Here is a 16,901-nt window from a genome sequence, read left to right on the forward strand (position 1 = left end):
TCACTCTTGATCATTCCTTACTTTATGTCTTGCCATTTTCCTTCTCATTGAGGACCATTTCTTTCCTGCTCATTAATATTTTGTTTGATATTAATTCCAAAGTCTATTTTCTCATGCATATGAGCTCTTATGAAACTCAATGAGACTGAACGTGTCAAGAAGAGGAAGTACGTTTTCTACTTCATGTATCACCCCAAAGCAACTCACACAAGGCTTTCCATATAATAGGAACTCAACAAATGCTCATGCCTGGCAGCACATGTATATTCACACAATGTGAAATAATGCATTCTGTCAGCCAATTTTCTCCAGCATATTAGCTTCCGAGTGCAACTGATACAGTTTGCGAGGAGAGGGGGACAATTTGCTTAGGTCGCTGAGATGCTATCAAAGAACAACATTCTATAGTCTATCAATTGATACCTCAATAATAGTTTGCAATTATTAGGTTGTCTCCAAAATTTCTAATTGACTAATAAAACATACAAAATCTTGGGCTGATTTTCCCCTTCAGGTTGGTAGCTGCTTATTTCTTTGGGACAAACCCATGTCCAAGGAGACTTTCAGTGGATTTGTGCCTCATTCTAAATTGATCCAACAGTGAAGCATAAAGATAAGCAGAGACTGAAAACAACTCAATAAAGTACATCCCTTTGGGTTAATCACCTTCTATTTTTTTAATGATCTAGGAGTAATAATGGTAACATTACCTTGATATTATTACTTGGTTAAGTATGGCTATACATCAACTCTCAATCTAGACGACAGAAAGTATGGTCACTATTAAATTCTGGGTGGTTTTTCCCTTGGAGGGAAGTAAACTATTGTTCCTTTAAGGAGTGATTCATCAGTCATATTTTTTTTTCAACACTGAATCACTTCTTAATTTCTCCTTCTTATGCAGGCATTATTTCACTAAAACAGGTGATTCTTTCAATTACAAGAGTTCAGTGTTCAAGATAAAATAATAAGGATATTGGAAAAAGTTCTAAAGAATGAAATTTCTTTTTACACATATTCATTCTTTTCATTGATATGAGCATTACCCTTTACACACTCTCAAACAATTACATATGAATGGAACCATATACACTTACATTTCAGTATATGTCTGGGATATTTGCTGTGTTTGAACTGATTGAGAATCAGATTACTAAAAACTGGATTAATGCTATTTGACATAAAAACCAGATGGAAGGATGGGCAAGGGTTGTGTGTAATGACCCCACTATATAGGGGACAAATTCATCTCTTGCCAAGATGCACTTTCAATTCTCACTAGGGAATCTTACTCACTTCTGTATCCTCATGTGCCATCTGAGCCCTGTCCATCTGTGACTCACCTTCAGGCCAAGAATCACTTGTGTTTTTAATCCATGAAAAAAAAAAACCCAATCATATCATATAGATTCTTCTTTCTCTAGCACATGTTCTCATGCTAAGTCTGTCCCTTGGCAATAGCCTCCTTTGTACCACCTTGAATTAGGAAAGAACAAAGAATCCACCTACCTGTCTTCTGACCAAGAAGAAACCATTTCTATAATGACAGGTCATATTTAGCATTAAATGTCTTGCAGTGTATTATGCATGATCCCTACTTACAAACACGGCGCACCAAGACATCCATATGGACCATGGCTAATTGGCATAAATCCTAAACTGTTATGTGTAGCCAACTGAAAAGGAAAATAATAGATAATGAAAATGATTATAAAAGTTAAAAACTGCATTATAAATATAAACTGCTGGTATTAATTTTTAGATCATATATAAAAGATATACAGTTTGACTTAACATGCAATAAATATTTATTTACAGAATGTTTCTATCATTACAACTGACTAGATTGATGTATGTGGGACTTATTATTACTATTTTATTTTAGTGTCATATATTGGTTCATTAGAAAGCACTGGTCAAATTCTGGGTAGGGAGATGTCTTCCTTATGTGTCACACTAGTGAGCTTTATTCTATGTACATCCCTTCTGAAGCCTTGTTATCAAAGAGGACAGGTTTCCCATATGATGAAGGAATGTTTTTTATTCAGTAGTATACAAATAGCTATAATCCTTGACCAGAATCACACCTAGTAAATACTATTAGAGTTCTTTTTTTTAAAGATTTATTTATTTATTTTGAGAGAGGTGGGGGAGGGGCAGAGGGAGAGAGAGAGAGAAAATCCTCAAGTTGACTCCCTGTTGAGCTCAAGCCTAACACAAGGCTTGATTCTAGGACCCTGAGATCATGACCTGAGCCAAAACCAAGAGTCAGACGCTTAACTGACTGAGCCACCTAGGTGCCCCCTTTTAGAATTCTTTAAATAGAATTTACTAGGGTGTTCAATTCATTGCTTTAAGAGTTGAGCACATCTCAAGTGTAGTGTGGTCCACAGGTAAGATTGTGCCTGTAATGCCAAAATCGCTCAGTTCAGTAATTAACAAGCAAACAAATAGAACAGTCAAGCCAGTAATTAGATGTCATAAGTACTGGAAAAATTTATTTAGTTAAATTTTTACTTCTAAATAGGCATTGTACTTTCTTTTTTAAAAAAGTTTTTATTTATTTATTTGACAGAGACAGGGAGAGAACACAAGGAGGGGGAGCAGCAGAAGGAGAAGCAGGCTCCCCGCTGAGCAGGTAGTCTGATGTGGGGCTCAATCCCAGGGTCCTGGGATCCTGAGCTGAGCCAAAGGCAGACACTTAACCAACTGAGCCACCCAGGTGTCCCTGTATTTTCAATCAGACATTTTCTTGACTCTACCATTATTTGCTTATATTTTCCCATTTACTACTTACAGATATAAAGAAACTCAATTCCTTCTCTACGCATAAACTCAGTATCTTGTTTTATTGATAAGAAACTGGCAGTAATTCTTCCTCATTCTGAGGCTACTTGAATAATTTTTGTGGACTTCATAATGTCACATTATGTTGTTGAGGTCCTTACTATAAATATTTGTTACCCAAAATACCTCTTCTATTTTTTTAAATGGGGAAGAGTAACCCATACACACCTTTATTATTAGATCAGAACTGTTGTATGTACTAAAAAGAACTCAAAAGACTTTGGCAGTGAAGAGGGGAGCACGATTAATTTTGACTGCAGGGATTGGGAAGAACTTGGTGGAAGCAGACACATTTGAATTGAACCTTGAATCATTAGTTAATTTATTCACAGTAAAGAAAGAGTGGACAGGGAAATTGCATTAACTCTATTTCCTTCTTTTCTGTATTCTTTACACTGTGGTATCTGAGGCCTTGCTCACCGCTGGGGAGGGACTGCCGGTTTTGCATTAGCTAATTCCTACAGCTAGCAAACAGCTCACACTTTATATGCAAACCAACCAGGCCTGAGCCTAAACTCCCCAACTACCTCCTTTATCTAGTTCTTGAACTCTAGGTCACTGTCTATTTGCCCTACTCACTCCAGGGCTAGGTACCAGACAAATAGGGACAACCCCTATACCCCAGAGCCCACTAAAATTATTCAAACTAGCCAATTCTAAACTTCTTACCCTGCTTTGTCTTGCCTTTTCCACAGAAACAACAATAAAGGTTCTTGTCTATGTTTTCCCTACTCTAATTCCTGATTGGCCCTGATGCTTCCCCATATGGCACTACATGGTATATATACCATACCTCCTGTTCCTAGGGAACTATGAGTAAATTCTCCCTTCATGACAGTCATTTCCATGTCTGTGTGTCTTATCATACCTGACTAAAACAAATCTCAGGTACATTTTTAAATATCAATAGCATAAGTTAAAGCAAAGAGGCATAACTTTGCATGGTATGTTCATTGAATAGCTGGAATCTGGAATTGTGGCAGGCAGGGTAAGGAACAAGTGATGAATTTGGTTGAGAAGGAGTTAAGAAAGACTTTGACTGACAAAATAGGGCATAAGATGTAGTGATTTTTACCAAAATATAGTTTTACCATTCGGTACATGAAAGGGAAATAGGTTGAAGATATAGTGCAAAGATTAAATGATTATAGGAAAATACTGTCATATATATCAATACTTGTCGTATCTAGGTATGGACCCTGGAATTTATTCTCATCCCTATCTGATCCTTTCCAGTGATGTCAGAATGATCATCTTAAAACAGCAAACTTGATTTTGTTGTTCCTCTGAAGATTTCTGGTAGCTTTAATTAGGTATAGATTTCTGAATATCACCATACCCTTCCCTAGACCTTTCTTATACTGCAGCTGTACCAGCCAACTTGAAGCTTGTATTTTCTTGGAAAGATTTCTTATTACCTCTTTGATTGCATCTCCTACTCCTTTTCCTCTTGCTCACTTTGCTCCAGCAACACAGGCTTCTAGGCTTTTCCACTAAGACACCAGGCACTGTGTGGTACACTGCAGGCACACTCTTGCCTCAGGTCTTTACAGTCTCTGCTCTTTTCTTTCTCTGGAATGTACCTCAAATAATTAAACAGAACATTACCAAGCTGGGATTTGAATCTAGTTTTGTCTTGTCACTCTGAAAAACCATTATTTGTTACTACCCTATACTACCACTAGTACTTATAATTCCCTCTACAGTCTTTGTACTTTCTCACATTCGTACCTCAGCTTATTGTGTTTACACTTGTATTGACCCTTCCCCACAACCCTTTGCCTAAATCTTCTCTCGGCGAACAGTAACTCCATAATTCCCATTGACTCCTCTGTTTCTCTCATACTCTTCATCCAATCCATCAGCAAATTGTGGGGTTTCTACTTTCAAAATACATCCAGAATCCAACCACTTCTTACCACTTCCACTGCTACCATCCTGGTTGGAACCACCATCTTCTCTCACCTGAATTCTTAGTAAGCCTCTAAACTTGGCTTCCTATTTCCTCTTTGCTTCTCTTTAGCCCACTTTCTACATAGCAACCATAGTTATCTTCATATTAAAATATGAGCCAAAAAGCATATGAGCCAAATTCTGTCACTTCTATGATCAGTATCCTCCAATGGCTTCATATCTAATCAGAGTCTATATTCACTGTTTCCAACTCCCATTCCCCATTCTCTCATAGAACCACTTCACCAAAATGACTCTCATCAACAACCCTAATGATCTTTTTTTTTTTAAGATTTTATTTATTTATTTGAGACAGAGAGAATGAGAGAGAGAGAGAACACAAGAGGGGGGAGGGTCAGAGGGAGAAGCAGGCTCCCCGCTGAGCAGGGAGCCCGATGCGGGACTCGATCCAGGGACTCCAGGATCATGACCTGAGCCAAAGGCAGTGGCTTAACCAACTGAGCCACCCAGGCGCCCAACAACCCTAATGATCTTAACATTTCTAAAAGCACTGATCATGTCTCAGTCTTCACCTTAATTGGTCCATTACTAGTGTTTGACTCAGTTTATCACTCTCTCCTTTTTTGATACACTATCTTCACTTGGGTTCCAATATGCCATACACTTGGTCTTCCTCTTATATAACTGGGTGCTAGATAATGATAAATGATGCTCTTTCATAGTCTCCTATGTTGGATCTTCCACTTCTGTTCAGACCTTTAATGAAACAGTACCTCAGCGCTTAGTCCTCCATCTTCATTACTCACTCATTAGTTTGTTGATCTCTTCCAGTCTCATGGATCTAAATACTATCTTTATGTTTACAATCATAAAATTCATTTTTCTAATCCAGACCATTCTCAGAAACTCCAAACTCATACTCAACTACCTATTCAATATCTTTACTCAGGTGTCTCATAGACAGCTTGAACTTAACATGTCTCAGTACCCAAATCTTGATTTCTATCCCTTGAACCTACCATTCCTATAGTCTTTCATGTCTCAACAAATGGCAGCTCCATTCTTTCAGTACCTCAGGATATATATATGGGGGTCATTCTTGGCTCCTCTCTTCCTCTCATATACCATATCATCAGTAATTCTTGTCAAAATATATCCAAAATCCTATCACTTCTCACTACTCCCCCTCCTGTAGCTTGGTTTCAGACAGCCATCATCTCTCACCTGGATTATTGCCATGGTCTCCTAATTGATTTCAAAAACTTCTTCCCTAGCCTCTTAAGTCTATTATCAATATAACATTTGAGTAATTCTGTGAGAATATAGGTCAGATCATATAATTACCCTGTTCAAACCCTTATAATGACTTCTGATATCATTCATAGTATAGTACAAATCCATACACTGTCCCTCAAGGCCCAGATTCTTCCCCCATTTTCTCACTGACTTGAACTCCTACTATACCCCTCATTCACTTTGCTATAGACACACTGCCCTACTGGTTGGTTTTTCCTGGAAAATGCCATAATCATGTGTCAGTGTTTGTACTTACTGTTTCTTCTGCCTGAGATGATCTTCCCTTAAATATGTGCATGGCTTAATCCCTCACTTCTTTCAAGTCTTTACTCACATTTCACCTTTTCAGTGAGGATATCTCTGGCCAACCTAATTAAAATGTGCCCACTCATTCATATCCCTTTTTCCATTTTTCCCTTCTGATTATTTATCATTATCTAGTATACTATATATTTTATTTATTTATATCCTCCATTTTCTATATCTTCTACTACAATGTAAGCTTCCCACAAATACAAAGATTTTTATGTGTTTATTTACAGCTGTCTCCCCAGCACTTAGAACACTGACTGGTGTGTAGCATAATAGAAACATTTAGTCCAAGCTATTTTTGGCATTTTTGGTACATATAAATAAGACAGGAAAAATTTTAAATAGAAAGTTGAAGTGACTCATGATTTTATTTTACCATATACATTATCTTAAAAAACAAAGAAGTAAATCTAACCAGATAACCTACCTGACAATGCTGCTATCCTTACTTCTTACCTATAGCATAATTCATTTATACATCTAGTGATATGTTCTTCAAAGTAACACAAAAGAAGAAAAAGTGTATAGCCTCAACCCATCAATTGGAAATAGTCACAAGTAAGCAAACACAGCTTTTTCAACATGTAAGCAACATGGCTGGGGATGGGAGTGGGGTGGGTAAAGGAATGGAGGTATAGTGGAATCCTAGAGGGACCTTTTACTGGGCTATGCTTACTGACAAAACTATGGTAAATGGAAAACCATGGAGAATCAGTGCTTTAATTCAATGTCTTATTGTGCTTTAGCAAAGGGAAACGGTGATCAGAAAAACTTAGATTCTTATTATAAAAACAACTTTAATAACTTTATAGTTTTAGAGAAATCAAAATACTTAATAGAGAGGCTATCAACTACAATTCACATATTTGTTCATGTGTTGTCTTACTGTAGACTATTACCTATACCATTCAATTGATCTTCCTAAGGTAGAAGTTGTTAAAATGCAGAGCTCTGTATTAAATGCACTAGCAACATAAAAGAATGGCCCCACTGAATATCCTTGTTAATAGTAAAATGAACTTTCTCTACAAACAAGAGGAGATGTCTGATATTGTCAGAATCAAACTAGCCTCTTAGTGGTAGGGGTTCAATGGGGTAGACAAGTATATTCTGTCTGTTGACTGATACAGAGTTTTTATTGTCAGATGCTAAGAACTGTGTCAAGTTCCAGTATCTTTGCTCTTCTTTTCTACACCATGCAGAGAGAAAAACAGAACTGCTAATCAACAAAAGTTCATCTACTCTCTTAATTTGTTCTACATGGTCACCCTTTCAGGAACAGTAAACCTGGAAAAACAATGCAGTATGACTTGAAAATCTTCAAACTCAATGGAAATTTTTGTTTTTATATGAGTCTGGTTTAAAATTAGGCACATAGGCACATAGGTTCCAGATTGTGAGCTCTTCAAGAACAACTCATAAAACCAATCTATACACATGCCCAGAAAGTTCAAAATAAAAAATCCTTCTCAATTCTGAAGCTTGCCGTATGTAATGATTCCAAATGCAGTGAACTTCTTGGAGTAGAAACACTACTTTTTCATTCATATAGAAAACCATTAGAAGCAAAACTAGCTTGAAATTGAAGTGAGGATTTCCCAAATGAAAATGATCCAGGCACTAGTTGAGTTTACTCCCTCTGTGGTCCCAGAGTTTACCAGCGATTTATAGAACTACATGATATGCATTCAGGTTTTTAAAATAGCTCTAAAGTGTTTGTTTTGTCTCATTATTGTAATCTAGGCACTTCCAAGGAATATCAAAGGGGAGATATTCTATTTTAAAAATACACATAGACAACAGATAACTTAGGATAAACATCAGATGAGAGCTTAGAGATTATAGAGAGAAAAAGGAGAGACAGTTGTCTGGGATAAATGAAAAAAATGATCTGAAGATGTAATTATCAACAAAGTGAAAATTTAATCGTACTTCCCAACAGGAAAAGTGACAACTTTAACAACAAAGGTTAAAAACAGAAAAAAAGACCACATCATAGTGTAACATGGAGTTTTTCCACAAGGCAAGCATTTTCTTTATTGTAAAATCAAGAAGTTTTATAGGGTTGCTCATCATTGAGCGTGACGGTTTGCTGTTACCACTTCTGCCCCTTCCCTGAGCAGGTTGCCCTGAAAGCAGATAATCATTTTACTTAGCATAAAAGAATGGAAAGTTTAGGAATCTTTTCAACCACTTTTTTTTTTTTTCAAATTTGTGCTGTGTACTAGATAGATTGCAAAGCAACAGGATACACGATGTCATTCTTTCAGTCAGTTTGCTTGCATATTTCCGGGGGGAGGTGTTTTAAAGCAATTTCATGGGTAATTTAAAATATATTTAGATTTCAAAAGGTGTAGCTTTTTGTGGAATAAAAAATGCACATGATTGTGATGAGCACCGGGTGATATATGGAATTGTTGAATCACCATAATGTGTACCTGAAACTAATATTACACTGAAGGTTAACTCATTGGAATTAAAATAAAAACTTAAAATAATAAAAAATGTGCATGAATGTTAAAATAAAAGACATAAAAGAAACCTCTTTCTTTTTTGTGTCCTACTTTAGACTATTTCTCCCAGACCCATCTGTGCTTCAATTTTCCTCTCATTTGTCATAGAGACATTCATTGGACACAAATAAACAGCCCTTTTTTACATTGTTTATAAAATGTAAATGATTTCATCTCTGTAGAGAAGTCCAATCAAAGCTGTATTCTCTGATCGATACCCAGAAATGTAAATGAGATTCTAACAATGTATAAAATGTAAGCATTGTAAGCTTAATAGTTGTTGTAGCAGGTTTTTTTTAATGTGTGTTCTTTATAAAGAAAGTATAATGTAAAATTTGAGAGCATGGATTTCGAAGGCAGGTCAGCCTCATCTCTGGCATATGATGGTTGTATGACCTTTGGAATATTAATTACCTCTCTGTGCCTGAGTTTCATTGATGTATAAAATAACAGAAATAAGGGCACCTGGATGGTGCAGTCCACTGAACATCAGATTCTTGGTTTCAGCTCAGGTTGTGATCTCAGGGCCATGAGATCCAGGCCCACGTTCGTCTCTGCACTCAGCGCGGAGTCTGCTTAAGATTCTCTCTACCTCTGCCACTCATGCTCTCTCTCTCTCTCAAATAAATAAATAAATCTTTAAAATAACAAAAGTAATGTTAGCAACCTCGTGAGTTTAAGGGGATGGTTAAATAAGGTAATGTACATAAAACACTTTGCAAAATACCTGGTACATAGCAACATGTTAGCCATTATCGTATATGAATATTTAGAGCATACAGAAAATAATGGGAAAAATCACCCATACTCTCAATATGCAAGGTCAACTTCTGTGTGTGTGCCCATGTGTATATGTGTAGTGTGTGTGTGTGTGTGTGTGTGTATTTCAGGTATGAACTCTTAAAATTTCATCATCTTGGAGAGGATTTCACTTCACTACTGTAACCAATGAATACTGAGTGATCATGGGAAAACCATGTTTATTAATCTACAAATAAGTATACATTGGGATGGCTAGGTAGTAATTTTATAAGATACATTTATAAGTGTTTAATTACTTACTTAAAAATTATTTATAAAGTCAATAAAATAACTGTTGAATGCTTACTATTTCCAGGCACTGAACTAGACTCTAGGGATATGATAAGGAATGAAATGGACAAAGTTTCTTCTCTCATAGACATTCTAGAAGAGAAATGGACAGTAACCAAGTAAATAGAAGCATACAGGGAGTATATATTGTGCTCTGAGGGCAATAATAATGGACTTGATATGGTGAATAACAGAGGTGATCCTCCTTTAGGTAGAATAGTCAGGAAAGGCCTCTCTGAATAGGGAATATTTGAAATAAAACCATACAAAGTTGGGGGAAAGCATTCCAGGCAAAAGGGAAAAAAAATCTGCAAAGACTCTAACATGGGAAAGTACTTACTGTGCTTTGCAAAGAAACTGAAAGAACATTAGCCTGGCTGGAACTTAGGAAATACAGGGGAGAGTGGTATCAAATAAGACTGAAGAAGTAGGCTGAGGACAGCATATCAAGGATTTCACTGGGCATGGAAAGGAGTTGACATTTATTCTAATTATAATTAGAGGCCATTGTGAACTTTAAGCAAGGGGGCTGATGTGATCCAATTATAGTGAAGAAAATGTTTAGTGGGGGATGATATAAGTTTTTGTTAGGAGATTGCTACAGTAATACAGTCAACAGGTGTTGAGCTTGGAACAAAGTGATGGCAGTGATGATGAAGAGAAAATATTGGAGATATATTTTGGAGGTTGAAGCAACTATTCTTATTGATTGGATGTGGAGTACAAAGTGATAGGGAAGGGAGAGAGAAGAAGAAGGAAGACTCAAAGATGACTCAGTTTCTAGCTTGAGGATTTGATCAATTTGGATCCCATTTACTGACATAGGGAATACTATAGGAAACAGGTTTGGGAGAGAAAATGTTCTATAACAGACAAGTTAAGCTTGTGATGTTTATGAAATCTCCAAATGGAAACAAATAGGTAGTTGAGGAAAATGAGTCTTAAACTCAGAGCAAAGGGTAGAGATATTAATTCACGATCATCACCATAACCATTGCATTTAAATATATCGGTCTAGATGAGCCCACCTAGGAATAGAGTGTAGAGAAGAAAGGAAGGCCTAGAACCAAAACTTGAGAAACTCCAAACATTTCCATTTAGAGATGGAGTATCTTTGAAAGAAAATGAGGGGGAAAATGGGCCAGTGGGGAAGAATAAAAACCAATAGAGAAGGGTAGTATGTGAAGATCAACGGAGGAGACTATTTCAAGAAGTCAAGCTGAGAAAGTTAGATGTTAATAGAGGTGCTCATTAGATTCGGCTACATGGGGATGGGCTGCTTGACCTTAGCAACTGCAATTTCAGTGAAGCAATAGGGGTGGAAAATAAGATTCTAGAGCACTGGTCTTCAAGTGTGGTTCCCAGAGTAGCAACATCAGCAACACATGGGAGCTTGTTAAAAGTGCAAATTCTCTGCTCCCCCCATCCCAGATCATTAACTCTGGGGGCAGTGTCCAGAAATCCATAGTTTAACAAGTCCTCCAGGTGATTCTAATGTATGCCTTGTTATGTTATGTTATGTCATGTTATGTTATGTATGTGTACCCTTTGTTCTACAGGTTGAGTTTTAAAAGGGCATCAAGGGATTATTATATCAAGAATGTATAAACATCTAAAAAATGTAACTTTAAAAATATTTCAGTTACTTTGAATGGATTCTGGTGCATAAACACCTTCATAAGAATGGCATGAATTCCTGCCTTTATCTTTAATCAGATAACTTTATCTTTTTTGAGCATTTTTTTAATTACTAAAAGACTTAAAATTCCAATGGCCAATGTTGTGTACTGCTCTGAGATATTGTTGAAGAAATGATGATAGTATGATATTAGAAGAAGTTAAATATACTAGAAGGCCAAAGTAAAGTTTTGAGATGATACCAAAAACGAGGAAAGTGCAATGAAGAGAGAGGGCAGTTGGAAAGGAGACATATGAAATGTCCCAAGACTCATCAAATAGAAGCACTGGATACACATAATCAAAAAGCTATGGATGCTCAGTGGACAGGAAATGTGTACTACAACTATGAGCACTGTGATAAGTTCACCTACTGGTCTCAATCAGTGTATGTCTCCCATACCACGTGATACAAATTTGCCTTTCATTTTTTAATTTATATTCAATTACCCAACATATAGTACACCATAAATTTCAGATGTAGTGTTCAATGATTCATCAGTTGCATATAACACCCACTTCTTTCATTTTCAAAAGAATTTCCTATTTCTTTTTCAATAATCATCAGTTGGTCTCAGGGATAGATTCTTGACATCTGTATGCTATATTTATTCACAGGGACTATAGGATATTAATTGTCACTAAATTCAAACACTGGAGTCACTAAGTTTTAGCTCTTAAAAAGGTAATATTGTTGACTATCTTTAAAATACAGTTTATCAATAAATACCTAAAATACTATAACTTTATTCTTAACTATTCTGATCTAGAACATCATAACTTATGTTGGGTCAATTTTCTTTTTTTTTTTTTCCTTTTTTAAAGATTTTATTTATTTATTTGACAGACAGAGAGCACAAACAGGGGGAAGAGCAGGCAGAGGGCAAGGGAGAAGCAGACTCTCTGCTCAGCAGGGAGCCCAATGCAGGACTTGATCCCAGGACCCTAGATCATGACCTGAGCTGAAGGCAGACACTTAAAATGACTGGGCCTCCCAGGCTCCTGATGTTGGGTCAATTTTCAATGAGATTTTGTTTTAATTCTTTTTTGGTTTAATTGCTTCTATAATTGTGATAAAAGTATATGTGCAATTGTATTTCCTATCCATTTCACATAACAAACACTCTCCATATTGTTACAAATAGTCCATATGTATGAATTTATCAGGAACAAAATGTCCTGAATTTTTTCCTTAACCATTTTCCAGTTGTTGAAATTATTGGGTTTTTCCTCATATTTTTTGATATTATAATGCTAGATGAGGATATTTATCTATAGAGCTTTGTTTCATATTTGGGGATGCTTCCTTGGTATAAAATCCCCAAAGTAAAATCAATGGTTCTGTTAGTTTAGATCTTGTGGATATCAGATGCCAAGAGGGAGTTAGAAGTGCAAGAGATTTATTGAGGGAAAACCTGTGAAAGATACACAGTAGAGGGCATAGGAGTAGGCAAGGAGAGCCTCAGGTCACAATATAGATCAGACACCTGTGAAAGGATAGAGGGAAAGAAGACTGGTTTGGGGAAATTCTCAGACTGTGGTGCAACTCTGAGAAAGTCTTTCCTGGCCCAAAAGAGAAATTGTGGTGATTGTTCATAGAAATGTTAGGCAGAAATGGCCAAGCCTGGTACCCTACCATATGCCATCAACTGCCAGGGAAGAGCATGGCCTTGGATCAAACATTGCAGCAGATCATGAAGGTGCTGCAGCAAAAGGCTGTCAACTAATCTTATTCCTTCCACTGAATTGCAACTTCTTTCTGGATGCTCTGTGAATTCCCCAATAGAAATGGATATTTCACCATAGCACTGAGATCATATGATACATGTCTTTCTCTGATTGCTATGGTGAATGCTGTGAATTGTGTAAAACTGTTGAATCACAGACCTGTACCTCTGAAACAAATAATACATTATATGTTAAAAAAAAAAAAAAAGAAGAAGAAGAAGAAGACAGCAGGAGGGGAAGAATGAAGGGGGGGAAATTGGAGGGGGAGACGAACCGTGAGAGACTATGGACTCTGAGAAACAAACTGAGGGTTCTAGAGGGGAGGGGGTTGGGGGGATGGGTTAGCCTGGTGATGGGTATTAAAGAGGGCACATACTGAATGGAGCACTGGGTGTTATACGCAAACTGAATCATGGAACACTACATCAAAAACTAATGATGCAATGTATGGTGACTAACATAACATAATAAAATTAAAAAAAAGAAATGGATATTTCAAGCTATAATGTAGCATCAGATTATTTTCCAAAGGTCTGTAAAAGTTCACACTATAACCCATGTTCTGTTACCAACTTTCACTATCATCAACAGTAATCATAAGTATTTTGAAAGATAAAATTGTTACTTTCATATGTATTTTTTATTAGTAATGATATGATTTTCCCCATTGCTTTGTTAATGAGGTATTTTTCCTTTCTACTGATTCATATCCTAATGGAGATGGAATATTATTATGGATTAATATTAATTACTTCAATATTTAATGTTACATGTGGTATTCTGTTTATTGTTTGCTTTTACTTTTTAATTAGTTAAATATAGGGATTTAATTTTTTAGTGATTTTTGTTTCTCACTCCATAGATTTGAAAACCATTTATTTCTGTTTTCTTTTATTTTGTAATTATTTTATATTAGACTCCATGTAAGAATTTATATTGATATGAGTATGATTTTACTATATCCCAAGTTGCCAATTAATGTTTTCAGTTTCCTTTCTTGAATAAACTTTCCTTTCTCCATTGGTTTTTGACACAGCATCAATGAGTTCAGATTCCCATGAGCCGTGTATCAGAGCACCCATTATCCTTATCCTATTATATTGGATTTCATTCATCTCTTCACCTGTGCAGTACTACTGAGGATAATTGTATTTCATTGTTATTTAATTTGCATGGTCCTGACTGCTAGTGACACCAAGCATCTTTTCATTTATTTGTTCATTCATGCAAGAAATATTTGAGTGACATGACAAAAACAAGATGACAAAGATCCCTTTTCATAGGGTAGAATACTTAGGTTTATTAAATAATAGCTTTATCTCTCTTTATGAATTAATCATTCACATATTAAAATTTTTTTCTACTGCTTTTGGTCTTTTTCTTACTCTTGATTGAATCTTCTTTGTATACTGGAAATGTTGCCCTTTTCCTATTTTATGCAATGTTAATATTTCTCCCATCTTTTGATATAATAGAAGTTTTAAATTTTAAGGTAGCCAAATCTCTCAAATGTTGTCATATCTCATTCTGACATACAACTAAATAGCATATCATAGTATAACATAATGTGGAACAACACATGATAAAATACGATATGATGTGATAGAGTGTGAGAATATTAACACTTGCTTGACCCCTAGGACATCCAAATGCTTTCCTATCCCCACAGCACCATCTGAGCATTTTTTAAAGTTTTAATTTTAATTCCAGTTAGTTAACATACAGTGTTCTATTAGTTTCAGGTGTACAATATAGTTGTTCAACACTTCCATATAACACCCAGTGCTTTTCAGGACAAGTGCACTCCTTAATCCCTTTTATCTATTTCACCCATCCCCCATCCCCCTCCCCTCTGGTAACCATCAGTTTGTTCTCTATAGTTAAGAATCTGTTTAGGTTTGTCACTCTCTTTTTCTCCCCTTTGCTCATTTGTTTTGTTTCTTAAATTCCACATATGTGTGAAATCATATGGTATTTGTCTTTCTCTGACTGATGTTTTCACTTGGCATTATACTCTCTAGCTCCATCCATTTTGTTGCAAATGGCAAGATTTCATTATTTTTTATGGCTAAAAATATTCCATTTTGTGTGTGTGTGTGTGTGTGTGTACACACATATACTTGGGCTGCTTCCATATCTTAGCTATTGTAAATAATACTGCTATAAACATAGGGGCGCATGTATCCCCTTTGAATTAGTGTTCTTGTACGCTTTGAATAAATACCCAGTAGTGCGATTCCTGGATCAAAGGTAGTTCTATTTTTAACTTTTTGAGGAACCTCCATACTGTTTTCTACAGTGGCTGCACCAGTTTACATTCTCACCAACAGTGCATTAGTGTTCCTTTTTCTCCACATCCTCGCCAACACCTGTTGTTTCTTGTGTTGTTGACTTTAGCCATTCTGACAGGTGTGAGGTGATATCTCATCGTGGTTTTGATTTGCATTTCCCTGATAATGAGTGATGATGACCATCTTTTCATGTTTCTGTTGGCCATCTGGATGTCTTCTTTGGAGCAATGTCTGTTCATGTCTTCTGTCCATTTTTTAATTGGATCATTTGTTTTGGGGGTGTTGAGTTTGGTAATTTCTTTATATATTTTGGATACTAACCCTTTATCAGATACATCATTTGCAAATATCTTCTCCATTCTGTAGGTTACCTTTTAGATTTGTTGATTGTGAGAAACTTTTTATTTTGATATAGTCCCAAGTCTACTTTTGCTTTTGTTTCCCTTGCCTCAGGAGACACATCTAGAAGGAAGTTGCTATGGCAATGTCAAAGAAGTTACTGTCTGTGTTCTCCTCTAGAATTTTGACGATTTCCTGTCTCACATTTAGGTTTTTCATCCATTTTGAATTTGTTTTTGTGTATGGTGGAAGTGGTCCTGTTTCATTCTTTTGCATGTAGCTGTCCAGTTTTCCCAACACTGCTTGTTGAAGGGACTGTTTTTTCCCATTGCATATTCTTTCCTGCTTTGTTGAATATTAATTGACCATATAGTTGTGGGTTTATTTCTGCATTTTCTATTCTGTTCTATTGATCTGTATGTCTATATTTTTGTGCCAGTACCATACTGTTTTGATTACTACAGCTTTGTAATACAACTTGAAGTCTGGAATTGTGATGCTTTGCTTTTCTTTTTCAAGATCGCTTTGACTATTCAGGGTCTTTTGTGGTTCCATACAAATTTTAAAATTGTTTGTTCTAGGCCTGTGAAAAATGTTGTTGGCATTTTGATAGGGGGTGCATTAAATGTGTAGATTGTTTGGGGTAGTATAGTCATTTTAACAATATTTGTTCTCCCAATCCATGAGCATGGAATATCTTTCTATTTGTTTGTGTCAGCTTCAATTTCCTTCATCAGTGTTTTATAGTTTTCAGCTACAGGTCTTTCACCTCTTTCATTAGGTTTATTCCTAGGTATCTTATTATTTTTGGTGGAATTGTAAATGGGATTGTTTTCTTTTTTTTAATATTTTTATTTATTTATTTGACAGAGAGAGAGATGCAGCGAGAAAG

The sequence above is a fragment of the Mirounga leonina genome, unplaced genomic scaffold (assembly GCF_011800145.1).
Source record: "Mirounga leonina isolate KUSES-001 unplaced genomic scaffold, KU_Mleo_1.0 Mir_101608, whole genome shotgun sequence".
Classification (NCBI taxonomy): domain Eukaryota; kingdom Metazoa; phylum Chordata; class Mammalia; order Carnivora; family Phocidae; genus Mirounga; species Mirounga leonina.